This window comes from Paroedura picta, chromosome 1 (genome assembly GCF_049243985.1).
Source record: "Paroedura picta isolate Pp20150507F chromosome 1, Ppicta_v3.0, whole genome shotgun sequence".
In the NCBI taxonomy this organism is placed as follows: Eukaryota; Metazoa; Chordata; class Lepidosauria; order Squamata; family Gekkonidae; genus Paroedura; species Paroedura picta.
The window spans coordinates 51,873,863-51,901,166 of record NC_135369.1 but is presented as its reverse complement, the minus strand read 5'-3'; the positions used below and the strand labels follow the sequence as shown (position 1 = coordinate 51,901,166).

At 42.8% G+C, this 27,304-nt stretch overlaps 1 long non-coding RNA gene across 2 annotated transcripts in view; it reads left to right on the top strand.

Annotated features, from left to right (window-relative positions):
* Positions 1-27,304, top strand: part of LOC143837757 (uncharacterized) — a 235,497-nt gene that overhangs the window by 133,968 nt on the left and 74,225 nt on the right. For both annotated transcript variants that reach the window (XR_013231079.1, XR_013231077.1), the window contains 2 exons: positions 4,070-4,147; positions 10,158-10,292. This is a non-coding gene — a long non-coding RNA (uncharacterized LOC143837757). The remainder of the gene's footprint in view (positions 1-4,069; positions 4,148-10,157; positions 10,293-27,304) is intronic.

Below are 27,304 nucleotides of genomic sequence, written 5' to 3'. Positions count from 1 at the left end.
TTCAGTACTTTTCAACATTTTTATCAGTGATCTGGATGAGGAGGTAGACGAACGCCTCACTAATTTTGCTGATGACACCAAATTAAGATGATTAGCGAACATCCCAGAAGGTAGAGATAGAGTTCAATGAGATCTGAACACCCTGGAAAAATGGTCAAATGAGAACAAGATGCAATTCAATATGGCTAAGTGTAGAGTTCTACATCTGGGTCACAAAAATAAGAAGCCTACATACTGAATGGGAGATACACTTCTGGGCAGCAATGTGTGAGAATGAGATCTTGGGGTACTGGTGGACTGTAAGCTAAATATGAGCAGACAGTTTGATACAGCAGTAAAAAAAGGCAAATGCAGTCTTGGGCTGTATCAACAGAGGCATCACATCAAAATTAAAAGATTTGTGCAGTTCTGGAGGCCTCACTTCAAAAAGGATGCAGAGAAAATTAAGAGGTTTCAGAGGAGAGTGCTGAGGATGATCCAGGGTCTGGGGACCAAGTCCTATGAGGAAAGGCTTGGGAATGTTCAGCCTGGAGAAGAGGAGGTTGTGAGGGGATATGATTGCTGTTTTGAAGTATTTAAAAGGTTGTCAGAGGAGGGTAGGGAAAGGTTCCTGTTGGCAGCAGAAAATAGTAATAGGTTTAAATTACATGTAGAACAATATCAGCTAGATATCAGGAAAAAAGTTTTTCACAGTCAGCTGTGGAATTGATTGCCTGAGGAGGTGGTGAGCTCCCCCTCACTGACAGTCTTCAAACAGCAGCTGGACATATGCATTGAGCAGGGGGTTGGACTAGATGGCCTGTATGGCCACTTCCAACTATGATTCTATAAGTACCCCAGAGTGCTTTAATCCTTAAGTTATGGAAGGATATAAATTAGAGTTACCAACTTTCAAGTATGGCGTTCTCTCAAAATTGCTCTTCATAGAATCATAGAACCATAGAATAATAGAGTTGGAACTAGATGGGTCATCTAGTTCAACCCCTCATGGGTCATCTAGTTCAACCCCTGCACTATGCAGGACACTCACATCCCAATCACTCATCTACTGTAACCTGCCATCCTTTTGCCTTCACAGAATCAGCCTCGCCATCAGATGGCTATCTAGCCTTTGTTTAAAAATTTCCAAAGATGGAGAACCCACCAACTCCTGAGGAAGTCTGTTCAGACTACAGACATCTTCAGACTACATACGTCAGTTCCCCTGGAAAAAATGGCACTTTGGAGGGCAGAGTCTGTGGCACATCCCTGCTAAGTCCCTTCCCTTACCCAAATTTCCTATGCAGAGTTCCCAGATCTCCAGGAATTTCTGAAGCTTGAATGGGTAACCTTAAACTAAATCTAAAATATTTCTGTTTTTTTCTTGGATTGCTCCAGTCTGAATTATCCCCCACTCCCCCAATAGCCTTGGCCAGAATTCATGAGCCAGCATTCTTTCTCAAAATCTAAGCATTGTATGCTGTGATCCTCTTTTCAAATTTACCCAGTGTTGGTTTCCAAGACAGAAATCAGTCTGAGATATTACTCATATGATGACTCTATGGCTGGGATTCTAATTTGTCTGGAACTGTAGTTTAAGCTGCTCTGGTGTCAATAAGAGCAGTGAGGTGGTTTATTGTTATTTTTTCATTTGGTGAGGTGTGCTGAAGAGTGACTTGGTACAGCTGTATTTTTTGGCACATGTCCATAACACTTTCACATCAATAATTGGAAATGTATCTTGACTTTACCATCTCTACCACAATTTTCTTTCACAGAACCACTATCATTGCATCTTGGGTTGTATACAATCTGCCATCTTTGAAGGCTTTGAAAACTGTTGGTCTTTCCACGTAGCACGTGACATGGTTCAGTTAGCACATTCCTCATAAGAAATACTACTAATGCTGCTTCTTATTTATTTATTTTATTTATTTATTAAACTTTTATACTGCTGTTCCCTTAGGCTCACGGTGGTTTACAAGATAAGAATTGCAATAAAACCCATAGTTAAAACCATTAAAACTAATCCACACTATCAACAATCACACTATCTTGTTTGTCTTAAAATAGGTGCGCCTTCATCTCATATCCATGGTTGGATGCTTTCTTTGTGCTCATAAGGCCAGAGGTTCAATTCCTGACATCTCTAGTTAAAGGATGTCTGCCTGAGATCCTGGAGAGATGCTGCCAATCAATGCAGACAATAAAAGGCTATTTATTGATTTGAATTGGGATAAAACCAGTTCGTTTGATCATTTCCTTATTGGCATTCTGCTTTTTAACTTACTGCTCCAATGCAAGGTTGTCATATGGTCAGGAAAAACAGAGTCCAGTCGTCTCTTCAGCCTTTCACAGAAACGTGATCTGAAGAAATCGGGGTGATGCTTCAGGAGGCATGACAATAAGCTTAGAGATGTATTGCCTGTAAATGCCTCAACAACATGTTGCTGGCACACAGAAGCAGGATAAAGTTCTATTTGTATCCACAATATCAGTTGAATCTGCAGCAAATACCAGGTGATGTTATTTAAAGTCACACTATGAAAAACCTCCACTGTCCCTTTTTGTTAGTTAAACTTCTGTTGTGGGACAGGGCGTTAAGAAAGTGGTGTGCTTAATGCTGGGTCAGTGTCATTGAGGCTGTAATCTTAGAACCCTTTCCTGGGAGTAAGCCTCATTGAATAAAATGGGACATATTTCTAAGCAGACCTCTGAGTATGCATATTTAGCCATGTAGCCTCTATTTACCTGCATTGTAGTACAGCTACACAAGGTTTTGATTGTGTCCTCATTTCCCTCCCTAAAGTAGAAGCAAAAACTCACAAAGCTCCAACTGATCATTTCTGACTTGGATCCCATACAGATAGGAGGTGGGTGGCCATGATATACTTTGACTTGGATTGAGGTTTTGGGTGAGGGGCAGACCTAAGGCAAAGCCATTTTCAAGACTGCCTTTGCTTGCTTCAGGATGAGGTCAGTGTCAAGCAGCTGCAAGGTGGCTGGAGAACAGCTTTCTGCTGCCCTACAACTTACTTTCCTGGTTGCTGCCCTAAAACTGCCAACTCCCACTACAGTTCTACAGTTGACAGTGGTGGTGCCATGGCAGCAAGGTGACTGGAGGCCTACCAGCATATCCTTCAGGGCACAGGCTTCTAACAGCTGACCTGTCTGAACCATGATGGAGACCATCCCTGACCAGATGACCATTGTGTAAAGGAGGGTGTTGGACTAGATGGATGGACCACTAGTCTGATCCAGCAGGTCACCCCGATGTTAAATTCTCCGGTGAGTTCAGGGTGACATAAATACTTCTGCTTCACCTATTCCGCCCCCCCCTCAAAACAATACTTTGAAACAGGCGAGGTTAAGAAAGACCTATCTGCAAATGGAGATGTATTTTTCTACAGGACAGGAGCATCCTAGCCTATTCTATAATTTAGAGGCCAACACAATGTAATGGGAGTAACCAAGTTTGTTGGCTGCGTTTATGTATGCAACAAGGGGATAGTCTGATTTTTACATCAAAGGAGGTACACAGTTGAGTAGAGTTGAGACTTCCTCTGCCATAGCTCCCTTCAATTATTTTAAGTTCTTTTCTTCTGGCTAACTTCTAGTGTGGAAACCAGGCGGGGAAAAAGTATCTCAGTGACAGAGCACAGGGAGTTAAGGAAACAGAGTACAGATGTTTCACGTCCCTTTGCCCATGCACTTTTTTTGGACATAAAAATCAGACTCCCATTTTATTCATGAATGGAGCAAACCTGAGAACAACAAACATGGCTGCCCCATCACATCTAGTTTGGCTCTGAGTTAATCAAGTTTTGAAAGCTGTAAATTCAAGCTCCTTGGGATGTATACATGACCAATTGCAGGAAGTTGGGAAATAAAAGGAACTTTTCAAATAAAAAGATGTCAATTTAATGGCAAAGGAGTTGAAACAGATGTTTCATGCAAAGCTTGGAAGCTGAGTTATTCCTTTTCATTTTTCAAAGTAACTTCTTGTCCAAGGCATCAGAAGAGAGAAAATTAATGAGCTATGTTTAAATTTTATTACACAATCTTCTGATGTGGAAAAACTTTCCTCTAGGAACCATCCTGTTCATTGCTCAACTGATTGAGGCATGCCTGTCGTAGAATTCCTCAGATCGTGACAAAGAAAAAAGTGGTAAGTTATTTGGGCTTCAGAACAAGGTAATTAAAATGAAGGAAGAATGTTTAATGCAGGTTGTGTTGACAGATACTTGCTGGCAGCAGAAAAATGAGTAAAGTGTACAAAAGTAAGGAGTAAAATTCATGTATAAAGACATCATGCTCCTGAGAGAGGCTATTGTTATAGCATTTACTACTTGTTTAACATGTCATATTGAACACTTAACGGTTTTTTAGATTTCTGCTTTGTTTCAGTTTTCTGCAATCCCAGCCCTAGTACATCGCTTATTAGTTGTCTCACCCTATTGATTGCATTAACTTACATTGTGGAATCTACTGTGGAACTGAATTTCAGTGAGAAAGACAGAAACAAATGTAATGCTCAAAGTGCTGAGAGCTGACTGACAAAATGCTAACAGCATAGCATCTGGATGGTAGTATTCTATATATAATTTCTGAATCTGGATCCCATGTTGATTGACAGACCTAGACTATGGGGCCAAATTCAAATAGGGGATAGTATTCTGCAAACTTGAGAGACACCCCCAGGTTTGCAGGAAAATTAGAAAATTATCCCTTTTCACAGTACAAAAGAAGCACCTGTTCATAAGAAAAAGAAAATGCACATTTGCTGTACAAATGAAACCAGACAGACAGTATCTGGATAAATATGTGGTTTCAATCATACATGCATTGGATGTAACATGAGAATTATTCAATGCACACATCAAGAAAAATCAAGTGTACACAAATTGTACATGTATACAGGTAGCTTGTTAAGAATGCTAGTAGATAAAGAGATCCATCAGAAGACACAGGGAACTCCCTGTGCCAGCTTGGTGTGGTGGTTAGGAGCACGGATGTCTAATCTGGAAAACTGGGTTTGATTGCACACTCCCCCACATGCAACCAGCTGGGTGACCTTGGGCTCACCACAGCACTGATAAAGCTGTTCTGACCTAGCAGTAATATTAGGGCTCTCTCAGCCTCACTTCCTTTACAGGGTGTCTGTTGTGGGGAGAGGAAAGGGAAGGGGATTGTAAGCCGCTTTGAAACTCCTTCAGGTAGAAAAAAGCGGCATATAAGAACTAACTCTTCTTCTTCTTCTTCTTCTTCTTCTTCGTAATTTGGGAATTGGGGCTGATCTATCACAACAGAATTTTGAATAAGTAGAAAAGAGCAAAAGTCCAGTAGCACTTTAAGGTTTAACAAAATTTGAAGCAGGGTATCAGCTTCTTCAGGTACAATTAGAGTGAGTCCATCAGTCTTAAATAGTGGAAAGTGAATTGATTTCAGATGTCAAATGACTTTTTAAAAGGGTGTTCTAATGTGTGAATATTTAAATCTGCAGATTAGAGACACACTGATATAATACAGATAGTTCTGCACACTTGGGTGCCCCTCCGCCACCCAGGTTTTCAGAACAATCTAAACACAAATGAGAAGCACCCAAATAAAAATGCCAAAAACAGATATCCCCTGACTGCACAGAGAGAGCTATTATTAGCGGGTGGGCAGTAGGGGAAAACTCAGGATTCAAGATCCCTTTATTGGCATGACAAACAACCAAATCAGGAAAAACATAACTAAATACCAAAAGATTGTGGATAATTTACTAAGGAGAAAGATATGGGCGTCTGGGGGAATCACTGCTGAGAAGGCAATGCTATGGGCCAGGATGCTGGGAGAGCGGCTGACCCTGCCACCTGGCTCGCTGTGGCTCCCTGCTCAGCTGCTCTCTTTAAACTTTCCCATTGGCTTATAACTGGTGAGAGACTGTGGGAGGTGGTGCTGAAGCAGTGAGGGGGTGTCCCCCATCATTACTTGTGGGCTGTCTGTGTCCCATCATCACTGTAGGGCTACTTGCCTCCAACACTGCTGCCTCAGCCTTCTGAACTTGCTCTCTGACCCCTCCCCTGATGTCTCTACCTGTGGCTTGGCACAACTCCCTGCATCCCCTGTGGCTGTCATTGCTCCCCAGACCAAACAAGTTCTTGCTTGTAAATTATAATTCATACAAATGAGAGAATACTTAAATCTGGAGTTTGGAGAAGATGGATCTTTCTACAAACCTGAAAATCATTCCATGGCTGAAATCTAAGCCAACCAACCCAAAACATGGGGGGGGGGGAGTTAAAGCTCCATAAATGATAAAAGGAGCACATGTAGTTTTCAGAAATGCGTACCATCAGAGATCACTGCTAGACAACCACAACAGTACTGCCAGCCAGTTCCAGCCTTGGTTTCTGCCAGTAAAATGTAACAGTATTGGATAGGACCTTTTCCTTCATGAAACCCTGGGGTTTCTTGATGGCCCTAGAAGGGTTTTCTGAATTTGTGGGAGTTAATTTTTTATGTATTTTAAATACTTGTTAAACATTTATTGGGTGATATAGCCATATATTGTCATCTTGACCCGCCCCTCCCAAATTGTCAATGATGAGCCTACAGGGAGTGGGGAGGGGAAGCACCCTGGGTAGGCATGTACACAGTTATATTTCCCAACCATATTCTGCATGATCACACCACTTCAGGGGTTTCTCAAAGCCTGAAGAATATTTCAGGGGTTTCTCAGTGGTTAAAAAGTTGAGAAAAACTGGTCTAACCCATGCCCTGCTGCTTGCTACTATTCAGGAGCAGCTACCCCACAAAAGTCAGTGTGGTATAATGATTAGCGTTGCAGACTAGGAATTCAAGCTTACATTCAGCCTTTGAAACTCGCTAGGTGACTTTGGACCAGTTATACTTTGTCAGGCTAACTTACATCATAGGCAGGAGAAGATTGGACATTAAGTGCCCAAGACAAATGGCTCAAAACATCTTGATGGGTCAATGGCCTCCTTTCTCACATGGTCCAGGCCAACCTTGTGACAGATGGGGTAAGCCTAGCCAAAGCCCTGCACAGAGTGGATGAGGCAGCACTTAGCCCATCTGAGGCACGGCAGGGGAGACAGAGCCCAGTCCACTAGAACCTTGTGCAAGATGAGACAAGAGAGGTAGCAGTGCGGACACTTGAGTCGTTTCACATGCAATGAGGCAGACATTGGTGCCCAACTCAGCCAATGGCCATACAAGGTGAGGCAGATGGTGATGCCCAGCCTGGTCTGGCTGAACCATGAGGTGAGGCAGGTAGCACTGCCTTACTTGGCTTGGCTAAGCCCTGTGCTAGGTGAGTCAAAGATACTAGGCTTGTCATAGTTGAGCAAGACATGCATGTGATGAGGCCCACAAGATGAGGGAAACAGCATTCATTGCCTAAGAAGAAAACTGCACTCAGCCAGTTGGTTAGATGGTCCTTCCTTTTCCTCCCTCATTTCCTCCCCCCTATGGAGGGAAAAGGCAGGGTCAGGCCTACTGTGTCTTCCTTTCTTCCTCTTTCCTTTGAAGGTCATGGGTATGGTGGGCTGGGGTAGGGGCTACTTTCCAGGATTTTTCACATGCATGTAATCACAGAGGGGTAATCATGCATGTAATCACAGAGGAGAGAGGATAAAATGGGGGAGAGGCAATGTATATAAGCTGCTTTGGATCCGCATTGTGGGCAAAGTTGGACTATAAGACTGATTATGCACAGGCCGGAATGTCTGCGATGGCGGCGACAGGGCTTTGGGGGAAATCCCCAATTATGCTCCATGTCACCGCCATCTGAGGCCTGGCCCGACCCAGGCCCTTGGAAGACTTGCGTTAAGGAAACACGGATTCTTCCAGGGGCCTGGGACCGCCATGGGTGCAGGCAAGGGCTAGGTTGGCCTAGCCCTGTGCATAATGGGAGAAGCCAGGATTTGTGGCCCAGCTCCTCCTCTGACCTACAGCGTCCCTGCAGGGATGCCTCTCATCCCAGCCAGCTCCATGGGTCCACGGTGCTGACAGGGACATTCCCACCCCCACTATGGTGGGAGAGCAGCATGCTGCTCCCCACCATCATGCAGTGGGAGCCCCATGCCCCCGATTCCTCCCACTGCCACTGCTGCTGCTGCTTCGGAGCACTCCTGCACTTCCAGCCCTGCATTGCATGCTCAGGGCCATTGCGCTGGGGCAGCCGGCATGTGCCGGGAGAGCTCCTCCCCCATGCATACTCGGTGAACAGCGGGGCTTTTTGCCCCACTGCAACGGAATGGCGCTAGCCCAGTGTGGCTGCCACCGTGCATAATAGGACATAGTGAAGTAAATCAATAATACAAATAGCTGACAATGACAGATCAGGTAAAAAAAATGCCTGGTGGGAAGATCAGTAGGAAGCAGAGATGGGTGAGGATATGGGTGTTGCCAGGTGGAAGGAAATAGGAAATAGTAATAATAGTAATAAGATTTATTTGTACATGGCCATAGGTCTTTACAAAATAACAATATAAACAACAAATTTACAAGATATATTTGATAAGATAAAAGCACTTCAAAATTTGCACATAAAACCACAAAACATTAAAAGCAGCATACAAAAGAATAACCTTAAAATTAAGAATATGATTTCTCTTTGTCTATTATTTTTCTTGCTGCCACAGCATAGAAAAGAGGAAATAGTGTGGAGAAAGTGAAAGAAGAAATGGGGTGCTCTTGCAACTGGCAGTATACAACTGGGTCATAGTTTTCCTGGGCAGAGGGTACAAGGGGTAGGGAAGTACAGAAAACTGAGGATGGGGAGGAGATAAAGGTACGTTAGCTGGTGAATGGGGAGGAGAGAAGGAGGCAGAAGAGAAGCAAGGAAAGAGGAAATATTGTGTGTGTGTGTGTGTGTGTGTTTGTTGTCAGTCATTCCGTCACGTCTGACTCTTGGTGATCTCATGGCACAGCTGTCACCATGATTCCCAATCCCACACTGCTTCCCTCAGTTGTGCAATGCAGGAGTAGGGAATGCACATTCTTTAGGTTTGTCACTTATATATTTTAATGTTATATGAACTGTGGCCCCATTTGCAGATACTTAAATCTCTGAGTTGAGACCATGGAAAATGAAAACAGAATTTCCTGAAAATGTGAATCCCCTCCACAATTTGCAGAAAAATTGGAAACATTTTAAATCCAATGGAGGAGGGTTTAACCCCCCCCCCCCCGAACATTGATAGTGCAAGTTGAGGGGTGGTGATGGAGGGGAAAGCCCGGATTATGACAGGACTTTTCATGGTCCTTGTGCAGGACCAAACCCTGCCTGCTTCATGTAAAATTTTCAGTGGCAATTGTCATTAGCGTAATTATTTCCATATAGAAGGCAACAGGAGCTTTTGTACTAGGTTTATTTGTAGACAAAAGCTGCAACTGCATGAGCTGACTGAAATCAAAGATGTGGAGGCCTAGTGAGATTTTTAAACCCAAATTAATCATAGACTTTAGCAGAAGCTTGAACAGTAAAGGAGTCAGTAATGTATCTGTTTTGTGTTTGATGTGTCCTACTGCCACAGCTAATAGAAAATAGGTTGTCTTCACATAAAGCAGAAATGGTGAGTCTCTTTTTACAGCAAGCAACCCATAACCACCTACATCAAAGAAGTCCCATTGCTGCCAATGGAGTTACTCTGGAGTAACCATGACCACAGTGAATCAGATTGTTTTAGAGCCATCTGCACTATCTCCCCTCAGACTCTTATGCCGTAAATGGCTGTTTCTGAATCTTCCAGCCTTCTATTGGGTCTGCTGTCATGTTGCTTTGGAGGCAAGTTCCAAGAAAAGAGGGAGATATGATATAAGGCAGGGACCACCTCTTTGGGACTGATAAATGATGAAGGAGAATTGTAACCACTGACAGATATTTAGAGGAAGCTGTAATGCTTCCCCACAGAACACTTCATGAAAAAAATTAACGGCTTTACAATATATTGTGAACGACTTTAAAATATAACCAGAGAATTTATTATTCTGCAGGATGCATAATGTTCTTGGAATACAGAAATGTTAAATATCATTGGTTGTTTTGTATGGTTTTATGAAAAACATTCCAACTTTATCTGTTGTTGGTTCTAGATAATGTGAATGTTAAATCTCATCACAGTATTCTCCTGGCTTCTCTAAACTGGGATGTTTTATTATTCCAGATATATCTCGATCTTCTCCTCCACATAGCTGGCCCATCCCACAGTCATGGACTACCTCTCCGATTCTGACAAGACATATAGTTCCCTGACAGGAAAAAAATCTATTGTGAGGCAGTACAATAAACCCATACAATGGTATGTCTGCATGTTATACAAAAGTATATTGTTGCGAGAATATTATGCAAAAGATTTATATTTGGGACAGTGAAAAAAAAACTGTTGTTGCCAGATTTGGGAAGGGGGAGTCTGGTTAGTATGAACTTCAAAGCATATTGAAGTAATGTGTGGAAGGAGACTCACTCTACTGGTTTTTCATAAAACCATACAAAACAACCAATGATATTTAACATTTCTGTATTCCAAGAATTCTGTATTCTACTCCTTCTCACTCTACTGACTTGGCGTGCCAGACCCACTGCGAAGTTTGCCAGATATCTACACATTTGCACAGCATCCAGTCCCATTAAATGCCAGTAGACTTAAATGGTTTGGTCCATTTCTGGACAGGAAGTATCCAGTGGAATCAGTGGTATGCAAGGTGGGCCTCCCCAAACTGGTTTTGTGTGCTCGCAAGTCTTAGCTGCCTTATGTAACCCTTGTTCAGTTTGCAAAGAAAGAGATGGTTTGTCATTGCCTGTGTCTGCGAGGTGACTCTGGACTTCCTCAGTGGTCTCCCACCCAAATACTAACTAGGGATGCCCCTTCTTGCCCTACCTACTTCCTTATGAGGTCAGGTTAGTGTGGACCATCTAGGTGGTGTGTGTATTAGTAATTGAATTGCCCTGCAAATGTTGAACTCGTTTGTGGTCTTTTAGATCTCATGGAAGAAGGATCGATGTGACCAGAAGATGGGAAATTGTAAAATAGTTCCCTCACTATCTGGTCCATCTATACCCTCCTCTGAACTGGACCTAGAGCTGGGGAGGACATGGATCCTGCAGCATAGCAAAGACTGAGATATTGTTTTTTCCCCCAACAGGAAGAATAAGCTTGTGCTTACTTGGCAAAATTAGTTTTTTAAAAAGACATTTTTACCATTACAGTGTTATATTTCAGTTTTATTTCTTTTGAAAAAAAAGTTTTGTAATACTAGACGGGCTCTCATGTTCTAGGATAAAAGCCAAAGAAAAGAACTTTTCAGTGAATCATTCATATTTGTAGAAATGTACACAGCAGTGATAAAAATAATGATTCACCGTTTTCTGTAAAAAAAATGGCCGTAAATTTTTTTCTGTGAAAGAATTGTTCCAGTATAGCTATTGACTATAATTAGCATAATATCAAATTGGTTACTAATTAATATAAACCCTATTAGATTAATTTTATGATACTTTAATTATTGGCTTACCTCATAATGCTCAACTAGATAACAAATGGACCATTATTGTCTCTGTGAAGCTTCATAGAATCATAGAATCATAGAGTTGGAAGGGACCATAGAGGCCATCTAGACCAACCCCCTGCTCAACGCAGGATCAGCCCAAAGCATCCTAAAGCATCCAAGAAAAGTGTGTATCCAACCTTTGCTTGAAGACTGCCAGTGAGGGGGAGCTCACTACCTCCTTAGGCAGCCTATTCCACTGCTGAACTACTCTGACTGTAAAAATGTATTTCCTGATATCTAGCCTATATCGTTGTACTTGTAGTTTAAACCCATTACTGCGTGTCCTTGCCTCTGCAGCCAGTGGGAACAGCATCCTGCCCTCCTCCAAATAACAACCTTTCAAATACTTAAAGAGGGCTATCATGTCCCCTCTCAACCTCCTTTTCTCCAGGCTGAACATTCCCAAGTCCCTCAACCTATCTTCATAGGGCTTGGTCTCTTGGCCCCAGATCATCTTTGTCGCTCTCCTCTGTACCCTTTCAATTTTATCTACGTCTTTCTTGAAGTGAGGCCTCCAGAACTGCACACAGTACTCCAGGCAGTTATACAATACAGCTAATTCTCAACCCAGCCAAACCTGAGGATACTTAAATCCAAAGATTGGAGCAGTAAGCAGAAAAGACATGAAAATCAATGTGGTACAGTGGTTAGAATTTCTAACTTGGATCTGGGAGTTTCAGATTTGAATTATCACTCTGCCATAAAAGTTCACTAGGTGATTGTGGGTCAGTCACATATTCTCAGCATAAATTACCACAAGGATATTCTGAGGATAAAATGGAAGAGAAGAGAATAAACTACTTTGGCTTCCCATTGTGGAGAAAAATGGGTACAGATGTACATAAGTATAGTTAAAGCTGTGTGTGTGGGTGTGTGTGTGGGGGTAAAAGGTAGAATGATTGGTAAATGAGAATGAAGCATGGAAATGTGAGCATATGGGGATTGTCAGGAGGAGAAAATAGCATGGGGATATTGGTGAAGATTAGACGCCCTTGTAAATTCCCCACAGTGCCACAGGGTCTGACCCAGTTGCCAGCATTGTACTAGTTGACTATAGTTTTACCAGGGAGAGACTCTGAAAGGGAGGGAATGAGGGAAAACTGAAGATGGGGGGTGATAGGAAGGCCAAGTGTCAAAGAATTGTGGCTTTTGGTGCTGGAGAAGACTCTTGTGAGTCTCTTGGACTGCAAGGTGAACAAACCGGTCAGTCCTAGAGGAGATCAGCCCTGACTGCTCCTTAGAAGGCCAGATCCTGAAGATGAAACTCAAATACTTTGGCCACCTCATGAGAAGGAAGGACTCCCTGGAGAAGAGCCTAATGCTGGGAGCGATTGCGGGCAAAAGAAGAAGGGGAGGACAGAGAATGAGGTGGCTGGATGGAGTCACTGAAGAAGTAGGTGCAAACTTAAATGGACTCCGGGGAATGGTAGAGGACAGGAAGGCCTGGAGGATCATTGTCCACGTGGTCGCAATGGGTTGGACACGACTTCGCACCTAACAACAACAACAAAAGGTATGATGGCTGTTGGGTGAGAAGGAGCGAGGGAAACAGGAAACAGGGAGTGGTTATGGGGGCTTTCAGGGAATGGGCGGAAAAAACAGTGGGGAGGTCCTTGTGGCTCTCCTGCTTGTTTAAGAATAGTTATGGTTCATATTCTGTACAACAATCAAATTTCTGATGGAGCCTAGCAAAGAATCCCAAAAGATTTTTTAAGGTCCAAAGGAAGCTACAGAGCTTTAGGCAGGAGGAGCTTAGAGTTTCTCACTTACTTTACATTTTAAAACACTTTAGATCTCATGGGGGTCCAATCCATTCTTCTCTGAGTTGAGAAAACAGGGTTCCATCCATCATTAATGTGAATCAGCTGAGTACAGTTCACATGCATCTGGAGGCCTCTCTCCATCTGACTAAGGAGTTCAGAGGAATATGATTGCTAGCTGATGAAGCAGTTTGGCGATTGCGAGGTCAGTTGCCTTTTTCTGTATCCAGTGTTAAAATAATTTTACTTACCTGGAAGGTGTGGGGAGCAGCCTGTATCCCTTTTGTAGTTGAAAACAATAAAATAGATTGAAAGTTAATTGAAGGAACATTTTACAGATGATATTGGGGATGACACATGCAAAGATACCCCAGAGACAGCTGTAGGAAGGGGATGACATCTGTTACAACAGGATACCAGGGTATCCCTAATGGCACTCTGGACACAATCAGGCCATTAAGTGACATCCGGCCTAATCTCCTAATAATGTCAAATGAAGCGGATTCTACTGAAACTCTGGCTCTTTTAAAAATGACAAGTGGCATTATTCCCTTCCACCTTCATGGCTGCTTGATCTTTTTCAAAGTTTGATTTTTTAAAATCATTCTAGTTTGTGTCACTATACCATGCCATCTTTCTTTATAAGATACTTTTTAAAAGATTATTATTCTTCCATTGAATTAGGAAAATAGCCTTCTAATACTTCTGAATTGTAGGGTTGGAGGGAAAGCTGTGCATTTTCTCAGGAGGAAAGAAGAGGCAGAAACCATTTTCTCTGAAATCTGAACTTTTTCCTGCTTGGAGCCATTTGCTAACTCCCCATTACATATCCAGCAATGGTATTAGGCTGGCATTCTTAAGCAACAGGCATGCAGTGTGTGTGTGTGTGTGGGGGGGGGGAGAATGAGGGAGGCCCCGAGCGCTCCTGTATCAATGGACTGGAAAACAGGTTTAGTCAAAAGTCTGCTGGGAAAAAAAAATGTGGTGTCAGCTGTCTGTCTGTAGAGCATCTGTCTAGTGGAGGGTTTGGTTCATTGCCGCTGAATAGAAGTCATGCAGTCCTGTGCTCTGGATTCCCATTGTAATGGAGCACATCCTCAACAGCTGAGGCTGCTCTCTGTTGTACTTTCAGTAGACTGGAGTTGCTTTAGCAGGAGAGCTCTGGGGATTATGGGCTCCAAACAGCTGTCTGCGGAACCCCAGATTTATTTGCTCTCAATGGGAACTTGCTTTTGTCAGCTAAATCAAACTTTATCAGACAGTTTTACTGTTGGCCGTTAAAATCAAATATGTTTGTTGAACAGTAAACACCTTGTTGCCGTTAGGAAGGATTATCTAAACAAAGGGCAGGCGTGCACACACAGAGAGTGGAGTCTTATGCTGGGTGGCTATCAGAACAGTACATTATGTATGGAGAAGGGCCTGATCTAAGGAAATTATGTTCCCCAAAAGACATCTGTAAAAGACAAAAGAACCATTCCCTTCAGAAATGAACTGAAATGCTGGCTCTTTTAAATTACGTGGCATTACCCCCCCCCCCTCCTATTCATGGCTGCGTGATCTTTTTCAGTTTGATTTAAAAAAATAGTTCTAGTTTGCTTCACTTTGTTATGCCATCTCTTTTTATATCACCAAAATTGGTGATATCAAACATTACATATAATTTCAGATGAATAAAGTAAATATTTTTAAAAGATATTTTTTTACATTTAGGGCAGTGAATCACAACCATCACAGTTAGGTGATAGTCAGCACGCATTGATGCCTCTGTCAGTTTTATTATTATTATTTATTTATTTGATTTGTATGACCGCCGCTCTCGGAAACCGGCTCGCGGCGGTTCACAACATTTTAATACAAATACAATATATTAACCATTAAAATTCCCCATTAAAACCCCATTAAAACAATGACTAAGTCACAATGATGGCGATTAAAACTATTCCCGTACAGGCCCACTGGATGAGCAGAAGGGAACGGAGGATAATTGGGCATAGGATGGAACACTCTGGGGAACCAGGTCAGTTTAGTACTGGCCTCCCCCCTCCGGGGAGAGGGGTCCGATCTTAGCCCCGGGCCATCACCCGGCCTTAGACAAACGCCTGGCGGAAGAGCTCCGTTTTGCAGGCTCTGCGGAACTCAGAGAGCTCCGACAGGGCCCGCAGCTCTTCAGGGAGCTCATTCCACCAGGTAGGGGCCAGGACCGAAAAGGCCCTGGCCCTTGTCGAGGCCAGGCGTGCCTCCCGGGGTCCTGGGATCATCAGCAGATTCTTACCCGCAGAGCGAAGTAGGACACTTACAACACTTTTTCAATGTTCCTCTGATCATCAACGAAGGGACTCTTGACCGTCTGGAGATTTTAATGAGCATGAGATAAAGAGAAAATTGTTATCCGTTACTGATTTGGAATGGTTTGTTTTTTATAATTCTAATAACGGACTATTTTGCTTCTAACACACCATTATTATTATTATTTTGTCTTTTTCTCCAAGATTAGGGCTTACACTGAAATGGGAATAGACAAGTACACTTTTGAAGTTAGTTTCTTCAATGTTAACGTTCAGCTTTTCAATTAAGTCTGAAATCTAAGTTCTACAGTTTGAAGTCTACCTTGTCTATCTGAGCATGGTTAACATTCAGCTTCTTTCTGTTCTTACACAAGTTTTCTGTATCTAATTTGATCTTTCCCAGTGTTGTTGATTAGTTACATGTGGACAAAGACAGATGTACAATACCGAGAGGGCTCAGTGAAGGTTCTTCCTAGCTGTCTGGTGAGATCACCATTAAATCAGCATTTAATTTGAAAGAAATTCATTGGATAGCTCAAGGGTAGAAGCAAGATTATTTGCTCTGAAACCTCTTCTTATCTGTTCAGCCATTTACTTGCTAGCAGCACTGCTGTATCCTCATACACTGGCTGGCAAAAGTTAACCAAATACACTCCAGCCTCAGAGAGCCACTTAAGTATTCTGAATGGGGGTAGGGAATGTGTGTTCAGATATATCCAGTCTGAAGATATTCCTGGAAAATACCTTATCAGGATTTTTTGAGTATATTCTGGATCTAGATACAAATGAGAAAATTCCGATCAATATTGGTATCCTGATCCCAATATATTCCCAGAAATATTCACTAATATTCTTCAAGTACCAAACTTTCTTTTTTTGTTTTACTTTTTTCAGGTTTCCCAGGCAACAAGAAGGGGGCCATAGGGATGCAGCTTTCACAGGCAAATGTGATCTCACATTAGGGGGTGCTTGTCGGGTTGCTTCAACTGGGATTCTCTGGTGTGAAGTTGGTCCTGTTGGACTGTTGGTTCTAGTTACAGAAGGAGGCTTTTGGTCAGTGGCTGCTTGTGGCTGGGTGTTCGGCTATTCTTTGCCCTGGAGAAAGCATGGGACTTTCTCCCCATAGGCAGCAATGGAGGATGGCTGGGGCACTTTATGCAGGGAACCATAGAACTGGCGTGGTTTGTCTAATTCACTTGAAACTTGGGGGTTCTTTTGTGGACAGGCAGTACTAGCTCCACAGCAATGTTGGTGTTGTTTGGTTGAAAAACTGCCCCTCCAGCTTCCCTGCTTTTTCTTCTGGCACACATCCCTGTCTTTGACTGTTTATGCACTGGAGGTTTCATGCTGGGCAGTAGGCTGGAGTTTTAGTTGTGGCAGGTTCCCCCACCTCTTCCTGCACCCACACGGGGGAGCATTTGGCCCGGTGTGCTTCATCTGCTCACAATTTGCCAACCAACTGAAGCAGAGGAGGCAGCAAAAAGAAACAGAACAATCTGTCGGCGGCCCACTGTTGGCTGGAAGCAGTATTTGACTAGACCAGGCTTTCTCAACCAGGGTTTGATGAAACCATGGGGTTTCTTGGCAGCCCTGGAAGGGTTTCCTGAATTGGGGGAGGGGGAATTAATTAAATTTTTAAAAATGTGTTAAAGTTTTAGCCTCAGGCTGTGCTGTATTTGGTTAACTTTTGCCTGCCAGCCACTGTATGAGGATACAGCAGTGTTGCTAGCAAGTAAATGGCTGACCTGCCCTCCCTCCCAAAATGGCCAGTAATGGGCCTGGAGTGGGTGGGTAGGGGAGGGCCCCTGGGTGGGCATGTATACAACTATGTCTCCCAACCATATTCTGCATGATCATACCACTTCTGGGGGTTCTCAAAGCCTGAAGAATGTTTTAGGGGGTTCTCCAAGTAAGAAATTGAGGAAGGCTAGACAAGACAATAAAGACCTAACCACATGTTATGTTTTCCTCAGGGATGTCTCTGGAATGTTCTGCACTTCCCAGATGTGCACAGGCCCAATTCTTACTGGGACCATTGTGTATAAAGAAAAGGGGCTTAGACTTCCTCCTGAACCACTTTTCTAAGCTGTAATGACCTGGTGCTCATAATTTTCCCTACTGGGGACAGCATGTGCATCAATAAATGATATATAATATTGCCATAACAAGGCACATAGCACCTTCATGGACTGTTTCAGGTTGAGCATATGGTGTGAATGGAAGGTTTAAACCTCCTATCTCCATTTGCCATTCTCCTTTCAAGACAAGTCAGGCCTGTATGTGCATAGGAAATGTGGAAGCAGAATACACCTCTCAACCTGACCTGCAGCTGTCCCTGAGGAAAAGGTAACGTGTAATTAGGCCTCAATGGGAAGAAACATTCTGTGGAAAAGATTTCAAATGGTTATGAATGGGATGTTTCCCACAATATTCACATTTGTGCCTTCAAAACCAGAACTCAGCAAATAGCTGGAATAGGATTGTGCTCCAAGGAATCTTCATCAGGTCGTAAATTTGTCCGTGTTAAATGCAAACATCTGAATGGCAACAGACTATGGAAAGGGTTAGACTTTCCACACTTCCCTCTGTTTGGTGCCAGCTCCAGACTTTCCTCATTGACTTAAATGGAAAGCAGGCCTGTTCCATTAACAACACACCATAAGGGCTGTCCTGCTGTACATACATTACACAGGGCTGAATTTTGGAGACACACTGCTTTATAATTTAGTGTACTTCTTCCATTATTGCATCTGATCCTATGGGCAAGGGTGTGGAAACACTTGGCTTTTTCAGAACAGGTGACAAGGGGTTATTTCTAAATTTCCCCAAAACATTTGCCAGAGAGATTGAGACAGTTTTAATCAGTTTAATAGCAGCTAGCACAACTTTTGGTTGAAGATTGGGCAGTGTACTTGGGTATGATGCAGTTAGGCATAATGATCCACAAAAATTGTACTAGATTATCTGAGGGATATCTTCCAAACCTATCATTCTGTTGCAATATGGATTTTAAAGACTATCTTTGTATAAATGCACTTTCCTGCTTTGCATGGTATATATAAATCTTGTTAAACTCTCCTGATTTAATCTACCTAATCTGAATGATTCTATGCATATATTTTTGCTGCTGTTCTTCCAAATTGCTCAGGGTGGCATGCACAATCTTCCCAGTTTATCTGCACAACCACCTGGTGAAGTAGGTGGGACTGAGAGAGAGTGACTGGCCTGAGGTCATTCGAACACAGGTCTCTGGTTTTCTCCAAATTAATGAGATTGTATGGGGTTTTATTGTGATTTTAATTTTTTATTGTGAACCGTCGTGAGACCTCCTGGCAAACGGCGGTATACAAGTTTAAATAATAAATAAATAAATAAATATCAACCAAAATTCTCAGGAGATGATTAATAAGTCTTCCTGGGGAGCCTCCTTTTTTGTTAGGATGAAGTACAGTTTGAAAAATAGCTCAATATTGTTCACATCTTTGATGTCAGGTGAAAAGTTTATGTTTAGGTCTCTGAACCCCGTTGCCTTTTTTGCCATCTTTTCCCGACCATCATGTTATATTTATATATTAGCCTATCATTGGCCTGAACTCTCCTTTTCAAACTGTGATGCAGCCATCTGAACTTCATTAGAAAGGAGATCTAGGGAAACTATGCTCAAGACACTTAAAGGAAAAGACAGTTGCATGAGGCCAGCACAGTTTACACTATTATTCCTTCTTGGTGCTGACAGAAAGGAAAAAGGAAGGATTACACTGTAAAAAAAGACCCCATCACAAAACATGAGACCCCAACAGGCCTCATGCTTCAGGAAAGTTTGGACCTAGATCTTAAAATGCACAGCTTGCATGAGTACTGCAAAATAGCTCAGCACTAGAACTGTGTATTTGATTTTCATCTGAATGATGAGGAGCCTGGATCTTGCCCCTAGTATGAACGTGCTGGGATGCCAAATTTCATTCACTGATGACATGCTCTGCAGATCACTGAAATAAGACATTTGGCACATTCTGCGTCAGGTTTAACAGAAACATTCACAGTTAAGTAAATGCTCTGAATTAAAATATACTGGCTGGATTTATTGCTGTGGTAGTTGGCGTGAAAGAAATCCACTGTGAAGCAGCAAGACATGTCTCTGTGCCAATAGGCTCCAGCCTTGCTTTGCAGAAGTTTCCCCCTTTCATTGAAGCCTAGGACGGTTGTATGAAGTCTGCAAATCCCTGCACAATTTATTACTGAGTTTATGACTGGACCTTGCCCAAGTCTCCCATCAAATGGCTGTGCATCATGCAAGACAAAAATGACCTTTTGTCTAATGAGAAGGGGCTGAATTTACAGGAATGTGACACAGAGAAATGGCTGTGTACGTTTTTGTTAGTGTTCATGCTGAGTAACTTGCATTGCTTCCACACAGGAATGATTCCAGTTGTACTCCTGCAGCCACTGTTTTTGCAAATGTTCCCAGTGATTACAGAACCTTCATACAGATATACTTAATTTCCCCTTGTAAGCTGCAATTTTCCTACTTACTGGTGGAGTACTTTTTCCTGACTTAACCTCCCCCCATTGCTATAGCGTTACAATGCTATAAGAATATACCTACTGTCATTTTTTTGTAAGTGAAAAAAGTCCACTTGTGGCAGGAATGGCAGGCATTGGATAGGAGAGTTCAGAAAATCCATGTATTTCCACCATCTTATACGGTACCCAAACCAGCCTTGAATATTATCTTCCTGGAAAAATCATACCAAAGGGGATTTGTGGAAACATGCTGTGAGGCATCAGGAAAACCAGGATTAGGATGATTGCATGACCATGTGAGACATTATTATTAATTTTGTTTACTGCCACTCTTGGGCAGTGTAGAAACTATTTAGCTAACTCGATCTCTGCTCTTTGCTGTTGGGCAAACCCAGGCAAGGAGCAGACCAAAAGGTCAGTCTCTGGAAAATCACTAGAAAAACATGTTTTCCTGCAATGGGCTGATCATGAGGAAATTCCACGTAAAGTCCGTACTACACAGCATCTTACAATCTGATAACAATGGAATGTATACGTAGCTATACAGTAAAGTTTTTCTTTATCTGTAAACCTAATAAAAGGCTAACTGCTCAAGGTAGAGGACAGAGCTAGTGCTGAGACGAAACCTTTGTATCTGTGCTTACTTCAAGGCAGCTGGCTCACGAAAGTGTAAAACAATAAAATCACAGTAAAATCATATAGTAAAAACCAGTCTGACAACCTTCCCAATACACCCATAACCCAAGTCAATGGGCCCCCTCCCCAGTAGACCTGACACCTCGGGGAGTGTGCAGAGGAGGGGCACAGTAGATCTTCCCTACCCTGGCCTCAACGAAATGCATGGTGGGAGAGCTGTGTCTTGCAGGCCCTGCAGAACTGAGACAGTTCTGTCAGGGTCCTCAGCTCTCCTGGGAGCTCATTCTACCAGGTGGGGGCCAGGACTGAAAAGGCCCTGGACCGGCCTATTCAAGCCTGCAGGGTGGAGTGCCCTGCGAGAGGCATAGGGAGACAGACGATCCTTCAGGTACTCGGGATCCAGACTGTGAATGGCTTGAACTTGATCCAGTATACAACTGGCAACTCGTGCAGCTGCCATAAAACCATCTGCATATGGGCTCTCCATGGTGTTCCTGTGAGAATCCTCTCTGCCGCATTCTGTACTAGTTTCAACTTCCGGGTCAAGGACAAGGGCAAGTCCATGAAGAGTGAGTTACAGAAGTCTAGCTTGGAGGTGACTGTCACATGTATCACTGTGGCTAAGTGGTCCGGGGCCAGATAGGGCACTAGTAGCCTCATTTGGTGAAGATGGAAAAACGAGGAGTGCCAAACTATAGAGTGGACTTCAGGAAAGCAGATTTTAACAGACCTAAAGATATGCTGGGTAGAGTCTTGTGATCAGAAAGACTTAAAGAGATCACTAGCATCCGTACAGTGGGGTATACTTTAAACAATTGAATAGGTGTAATAGAGGTCATCTAGTCCAACCCCCTGCCAAATGCAGGAAATGTACAGCTACCTGCCTACCCACAGTGACCCCAATTCCATGGCCAGATGATGCCCCCCCCCCAAAAAAAAAAACCCCTCAGAATCCCTGGCCAGTCTAGTCTGAATGAAATTGGCATCCCGACCCCAAAGTGGTGATTGGCATTTCCCTGGGTATGCCAGAAAAAGCCACAAGAGCCAAGCAGGGACACAATCCCTTCGGCCCTCCCACTTACAATCTGCCTACATTCATAGAATCAGCATTTCTGCGAGGTCGCTATCAGGCTTCTACTTAAAAACTTCCAAGGAAGAAAAACCCATCACTTCCTGAGGAAGCCTGTTCTACTGAGAAACTACCCTTGCAAGAGAAGACTGAGTAGAAGTAGGAATTGAGCAATTCAGCCCTCTGTTCATCACCTGTTACAATTTCACTTTCTTGTCCCTGCAAAGGTCTTACCATGTCCTTACTCTTTTTCTTGTGGGACCTTCATCTCTTCCAGAAATGTTGGCCATTTCTCTGTGGACTTCCGAATGTTGTGATGGTAGCTATAGCTTTCTCTCTCCCCCCCCCCATACTCCCCTGACACATCATCTCATCTCCCCTTATTTGTGTGCAAGTTTTATTTTTAATTTGTTTTACAATAAAAATAATTTTCATCTTATTTCAAACTACTCTCTGTATGTGTTTTTAATGGAAGAATCCTGGTACACACAGGTGGAGATTCCAGTGTTACCCCTCTTGCAAGCTAATTCCCCAATCTAATTCTAATTTAGGTAATAGCTATACTTCATCAGTGGATTGAGATGATCCTGCTAAAGATTTAGGGTTGTTAGGTCCCCCTCCTGGTAGGCTCTGTGAAGATAGCTCCATCATGGCCCTTAGGTGAGGTGTCATTTGGAATCAGCAAGATTTTGAAATGCATCTTGTTTTCTTTGCTGATTGTATATAATTTATTTCATTTCATATTCTATGCTTCTGTGAATTTCAAGCATACATGGAGTTCCTAGATGATGTCACACCCAAGCACTGACTAACCATCTTTATATTCATGAGTAATAGAAGCCAAATCCATGTATCCAGATTGCTTGGTCTAGACAAGTTATGTTCCATTAAGCCAGTCACCATCACTGTCCAGACCTGGGGCTCTCTGAGATACCTGAATGTGGCATCAGAGTCATGTGGCAGAAAGAGGGAAGACCAGAGTTGCAAACTATACTGGTGTCAAGGTCAGGATTGAGGGCAGTGGACCAAGGGAGCTGGGGACAGGAACGCCAAGTCAAGTATTAGGAGAAACAAGCCAAGGTCCAGGGCACCTCCATCCATGTGTGACTTTATTGCATTATCATGATCCTCCACAGCATGTGAGCAAAGACCACCAGGACCGATGGTGCCCTTGCTGTGTATGCACTTGCAAGAGATCCTTTTAAAAGCAGCAAAAACTGCTTTGGTTCTGGAGGAGCTGGCTGGGGGGACTCTGCAACCCACCTGAATAGCCCCCATGGGCTAAATATCACTGCTTTAAGCCTTTTGCCATGTCTAAAACTTGCCCATCTGCAGAGAATTCCTCCACATATTTCTGAACAATTAAAATAAAATAAAGCTTCATTAAATAGCGCCAAGAGGGCATTACATTAAGGAAGCCAGCAGTAAATTTATGGCCCGGTTTTAAACAGCTGGCTTGGGAGGCAACGTGGCCATTTGGAGAGAAGGAGGAAGAATACTCAATGTGTGCAGTGGGAATGACTGGGAGAGTGAAATAACACGAATAATTAAAATGGTCCTTCCTGGCCACTGAAGCAAAGAGCGGCCATGGATTTCTGAGGGGAAACTTGACTCCAAGAAGTGCAGGAGGCCGTGAGTGACTGAGTGAAAATTCTTTCATAAGCAGGAAGTGAGAGAGAGGGAGAGGGAGAGGACTTGTAGGGGAAATGCTCTGTTTATTTTGGCTATCAGTCCAAAAAGAGAAAAGAAAAAGGAAAAGCCCTGAAGCAAAAAAGCCAAGACAAAAGATGAAAAAAGGAATGACAAATTATGTGAAGAAAGTACTGCGAAGAATTTTTGAGACTGAAAAGGTCCCTTTGTACATGCAAATAACTTATTTTTTGTGTTAACCTCTTTCCAAAGATCAAGTTGTAGTTTATTTGAGATAGATCAGCAGAACTATTGTGTGTTGGGGTAAAAATGTTTATTCCAAATGCATACAAGGATCCTGCTCAAACATACAGTAGTTAGTGCTTAACCGATGGTCAAAGTAGGCACTGGGAGATTGATGAATGGATCTTTCCAGAATTTTTGAAGGGAAAATGCTGCCAACCCCTAACTCCATTTGGACTGGGGCCACGGTGAGGGAAGAAAAGCTTTTCTTTATGACTTCATTTATGTTCCACTTTCCTTCCCACTGAGGCTCTAAAGCAGCGGAGAGACCGCTTGGTATAGTGGTTAGGAGTGCGGGCTTCTAATCTGGTGAGCTGGGTTTGATTCTGCGCTCCCTGAAATGCAATCAACTGGGTGACCTTGGGCTCTTCACATCACTGATAAAGCTGTTCTGACAGAGCAGTAATATCAGGGCTCTCTTAGCCCCACTTACCTCACAGGGTGTCTGTTGTGGGGAGAGGAAAGGGAAGGCAACTGTAAGCCACTGTGAGACTCCTTCGGGTAGGGAAAAGCAGCATGCAAGAACCAACTCTTCTTCTTCTGACATAATTTGCTTCTCCTCCTTTGTATACCAACAATAACCCTATGAGGTAGGTTAGGGTGAGCGTGTGTGAGTGGCCAAGGTCATCCAGTGTGGGAGCTCCTTGAAAATGCACACCTTACCATCCTGATAACACACTTGAATTATGCTCTTCCCAAAAAGATTGTAGCAAAGCAAGTTTGGGATATAGTGAGGATGGGTGTGGGAAGTGACTGGTACACGATTAGGGCACAGTGTTGTGTAGATGCTTCAAACAGTCTTCCAGTTCAAACAGCAAAGAAGAAAAAAACCTTTTGCATGGAAGCAACCTTAGGAGGGAGGGAAGTCAGGTATCCTCTGTTTGGTTGTCTTTATTTCTCTCCTAGGACTAATAATAACCAAGGAGGAGTTGTTTTTGATCAGCAGAACCATCGAATAGATCTGTCTGAGTGTCTGATCAGCTCTGAGAGACCCAGGTTCAAATCCTCCTTACTCTGCCACGGAAGCTCATTGGCAGCATTTTCCTGCCTTTAGCCCATAGTTGCTGTTCTTTTCTGCTCCAGACCACCAGAGGGAATTTTGAGGACTCAAAACAATTTCTTTTAAATTGCTAGAGCAAATCATTTAATCATCTTGTAGCACAGTTAGGAAAACAGCAGGGGGAAATGGGTACTGATGGAGCAAAGTCCACAGCAAACTCCTGTGTGGGAGCTCCATTGCTGGTGTTTGTATTTGGAACTGTAACAATTGCAAACAGCAGAATCCTTGCTGTATGGATGCTGCCAGAATTAGTGACACTTCTGCATATGTGCCTGTGTGTGCTGAACAGCCAAACCATCCAGGAGAAATGTTCACTCCTTTCTCCTGCATTCCACTTCTCAAATTTACCTGTAAGAATGCAGGGCTGCTCTGTTCATGGATCGGATCTGGTTTGGCCTTGACTAATTTGTCCAGCAACATAAGCGGCTGTTACAAAGGATCTGGCCCATGCATGCATAGGTGTCTTTCAAATTGGCTAGTTTTGCCAAACAAATCTGTCCAGTGATATTGAACATTTAGATTAGAGTTCAGTAGCACCTTACAGTCCAGAAAGATCTTGAGATTGTGAAAGTCAATGCTCAGGGCAATGGCCCTTGAAAGTTTATGCCCTGACAATTGGGTTGCTGTCTAGCTGTTCTACTGCAGACTAACACAGCCACCCTATGAAACAGATAGACATGGACAACCAGCAAAGTGGGAGGTGAACAATATTTTTACCATCTTAATCACCAAATCTTAGGGCAAATTATATATTTTATTTATTTATTTATTTTTCAATTTATTTCCCGCCACTCCCTAAGCAGCTCGTGGCGGGTCACAATGTCTTAAAACCCCATTAAAACTCCCATTAAAAGACTTAAAATCCATCACAACATTGCGGAAATAGAAAATCCCCTTCCTACCCCCATTACTAAGGGGAGCGGAGAAGGAGGAGGTCAACAATGTTCAAAAGCCCCACAAAAGGTCCATGACTGGACCTCCCACTAAAAAGCAGTTGTAGGTTGCCTTGATTTAGACAGGAGCCATGATATGGTGGGAAGATTTTTGCTATCCTTTTTCCTGCATCAGCCACAACAAGAGAAAAAGTAGCTACAATATGGGTTCAAAAAGGCTTTGAGGTTGGGAGAAAGCTTCCTCACTGCCACGGCACCTGAATCTTCCTTTGATGCTGGAGCGAACATTGGAAAATCTTTATTATTATTATTATTATTATTGTTGTTGTTGTTGTTGTTGTTGTTGTTGTTGTTGTTGTTGTTGTATTTATACCCCGCCTCCCCCCGAAGGCTCAGGGGGAGGCGGGGTATAAATACTGTTTATCTTTGCTATTTATCTGTGACTAGATCCCATCTGCAATATGTTGCATGACCCCCTTTTTATAACCATATACAAGTAGGCATTAGTTAATTGTTTCAAGTAATATACCACCTTTCTCTCAAAAACATTGGGTAAAAAAATACTACAATATGAGGAATAATGAAATAAATTACAACATCTATAAGCAAAACTGTCATTAAAATATCCACTAAACTAATGGCCAAGGAGTCCGGTTGACCTATAAATGTGTTTGTCAATTCAGGATTAGGAAATTCCTGGATATTTCAGGTTGGTAACCCATCTGAAAGTCCTTGCATCTTCTCCAGTGTTGGAGTACCAAAGAGCTGAGTTTTGCAGCACTTGGAGAAATTCAGAGTCAAGGCCTTCTTCAGCTCTTCCAGGGATGCCTTTTCATACGTCAGGGCCAGCCCTCCCCCCCACTGCTCTAGTAATTTTTGGGCATGTGAAATAAGCATCCCACCATGGGGGGGGGGAGTGAATATAGCTTGAATAAATAGGAAAATACAAAGAGCTAATTAATCTTGCTTTTGTTTCATATCCTGAGTTTTGTTCTGAATATACTGTGAATAATATTCTTATACATCTCCTGTGTATCTGAATAACTTATTAGACCCTGCAAAACTGAGTAGCTCATTTATTATATTTTAAAATTTTTATATCTTGTTTTACTAGCTTCCTCTTCCTGCTTGTAGCCAATATTTAAGATATACATCATAATCTCTTGAGGTTGTTTTTTCAAGCAGTATGCTAAGGATTCTGGAGCAGGAATCTCCACCTTCTGGATTAGAGTCAAGGGGAAATGGGAGATGGTTGTTGACTATGGGACTGATCCAAAGCCAGCTGAAGCTGGTTGACATAATCTTACTGGAGCTGGTAGCCTTGGACCAAAAGTTGCATGGAAACGTATCATGGACTCACCCTCTGCAGAACAAAATTAACCACACTGAAAGTGACATTCCAAATTTAACCTTTCCAAATTTAATCAGCATATCAACACTGACATTCAGATATTTGCTGTAATATAAAACACAGCAATATATCTAGGGGCCAATGAACAGGTGATGTCAGAATTCTGTGACTGGAACTCCCGCAGTGACTATTGGCTCCAAAAACCATCCATGGAAGTGTGAGGCAGGGATAGGCAAAAACTTTAAAAGTA